Source organism: Limulus polyphemus, unplaced genomic scaffold (assembly GCF_000517525.1).
Source record: "Limulus polyphemus unplaced genomic scaffold, Limulus_polyphemus-2.1.2 Scaffold15540, whole genome shotgun sequence".
Classification (NCBI taxonomy): Eukaryota; Metazoa; Arthropoda; class Merostomata; order Xiphosura; family Limulidae; genus Limulus; species Limulus polyphemus.
Window position 1 is genome coordinate 2,247 of NW_013681150.1, and position 2,674 is coordinate 4,920.

General features: G+C 38.3%; 1 long non-coding RNA gene across 1 annotated transcript in view; it reads left to right on the top strand.

Moving 5' to 3' along the window:
- The window catches only part of LOC111084267, a 1,417-nt gene extending 1,303 nt beyond the window's left edge, over positions 1-114 (top strand). The window contains exon 2 of the long non-coding RNA XR_002609470.1: positions 4-114. This is a non-coding gene — a long non-coding RNA (uncharacterized LOC111084267). The remainder of the gene's footprint in view (positions 1-3) is intronic.
- Positions 115-2,674: the final 2,560 nt, after the last annotated feature.

Here is a 2,674-nt window from a genome sequence, read left to right on the forward strand (position 1 = left end):
CAGAAAAAAATGTTTTAACTACAGACCGCATCCAAGTGGAATGTGTTATATCACGAGAAACAGAAAAAAATGTTTTAACTACAGACCGCATCCAAGTGGAATGTGTTATATCACGAGAAAGAAACTTTTAACTACAGAACGCACCCAAGAACAAATACGTTTTTAACTTCACATTATGTATAAGAACAGGCAACGAAACGTTTTGACTTCACAAAGTGTACAAGAACAAGTAGCTAAGCGTCTTAACTTCACAACATGTACAAAAACAAGCAACCAGACGTTTTGACTTCACAAAATGTACAAGAAGGAGAAGCGAAACGTTTTGACTTCACGAAGTGTACAATAACAGACAGGCTAATACGCTATCTGAGAAGCATAGAAACTGTACAAATTTTGTTATAAAGCGAAATCAGCACCAGGAGATTTAAAGTAACACGCTACATCCACTTCCCATGCACGCCGTCACGGTTACCTAAACGAAGAAAGAACCCCGAAACGAACTCACACGCTGGGAAGAACCGTGACTGCCAGACCATTCGGCACCACTACCACGCAGTCGCAGTTGGGACTTTACCAGATGGAGATGTGATGAACTCGCACGAGCTGACTGGCTGTCAGTCATCAGGCACGCCCATTATACGGCAGGTATGTAGGGAAAAAAGTGGAAGGTCGTAAGAGGCGATCACAATATATATAGAATTCTAAAGTATAGTTTGAAGGTTCATTTTACTCTAGAGAGCCAAGTGGTGTTTCTTTATTACTGTAATTGCTTTAGGATTCATATTGCGTGTCAAATAAATATAACAAAACAGCAAGTAAAAATATAAGTCGGGCTGTAGTTGGCTTTTTTTTGTGGACAAATCAGTAAATATGCGAAAGATGTCCCCCTCGAGGGTTGTGTCCCTTCGGATACAAAGCGCTTCAGCCGCCTATAAGATGAGAAGCTATCTCAGAAATCAATAAGACACTGGAATACAACACATCTTGGTCCTTAGATAATACGCTTCACCAGTGGGTCGCGACCTTAATTTTGGGAAGCTGCTGGCCTACTGGATTGTTACTACCACGTGGGTACATACAGGTTATTTACTGAGTCGCTACTATAAATTGGTACCTCTAAGTTACATACTGGAATGTTAGTACCATGTAAACAGCAACTCTGTTTAGATAAGTAACATGTTATCCATGTAAATTAACTACGTAAGTGTAACTCTTGTTTATATGTATGTAACATGTTATCCATGTAAGTTAACTACGTTACTTTACTGACTTTAAAGTGTAAGTCTTGTATACATAGGTAACATGCTATAAAGGTAATGTAACAATGTTTAAAGAAGGCCTCAGTAGACAAGCCGAAACGTCGTCGTCTTTTCACTCAACGGGCAGTTCAAGTCTATTAAAGTTCCCAAGCCTACTAGTAATGTTTGTACAATTACAAATATTATAAATATTCTTCCTTCCAAACACACTATACAAACACAAACATAGAGGATAGACAAACAAAACATACTCACGGTGTATCTTATGTGTCGAGAATCAACATCGTGCAGGAGAAACACACCATCTTTAGTCTTCACTCATATAGAAGCATACCATCTTTAGTCTTCACACATATAGAAACACACCATCTTTAGTCTTCACACATATCTGTATGAGTGAAGACTAAAGATGGTGTGTTTGTATATGTGTGAAGACTAAAGATGGTGTGTTTCTGTATGAGTGAAGACTAAAGATGGTGTGTTTCTGTATGAGTGAAGACTAAAGATGGTGTGTTTCTAAACACACCATCTTTAGTCTTCACACATATACAAACACACCATCTTTAGTCTTCACACATATGAAAAACTGTCATCGTCATGACCCTTGCATCCCATAAAATACCTGACGGTTAATCTATAAATATATCTGGCTTTTCCCCATATTCCCCAAAAAAGAACAACTTAAAAACATTATTTGGTGTTGGAGTATTCACTCAAGAGTGTGGTTTGCAAGTAAAGACTCCATTAATAATCCAGTACGTCTAATGTTTGTGATAAACCACATGGAGTATTCACTCAAGAGTGTGGTTTGGAAGGAAAGACTCCCTTAATAATCCAGTACGTCTAATGTCTGTGATAAACCACGTGTAGTATTCACTCAAGAGTGTGGTTTTCAAGCAAAGATTCCATTAATAATCCAGTACGTCTAATGTTTGTGATAAACCACATGGAGTATTCACTGAAGAGTGTGGTTTGGAGGGAAAGACTCCATTAATAATCCAGTACGTCTAATGTTTGTGATAAACCACGTGTAGTATTCACTCAAGAGTGTGGTTTGGAAGGAAAGACTCCATTAATAATCCAGTACGTCTAATGTTTGTGATAAACCACATGGAGTATTCACTCAAGAGTGTGGTTTGGGAGGAAAGACTCCATTAATAATCCAGTACGTCTAATGTCTGTGATAAACCACATGTAGTATTCACTCAAGAGTGTGGTTTGGGAGGAAAGACTCCATTAATAATCCAGTACGTCTAATGTCTGTGATAAACCACATGGAGTATTCACTCAAGAGTGTGGTTTGCAAGCAAAGACTCCTTTACTAATCCAGTACGTCTAATGTTTGGGATAAACCACGTGGAGTATTCACTCAAGAGTGTGATTTGGAAGCAAAGACTCCATTAATAATCCAGTAC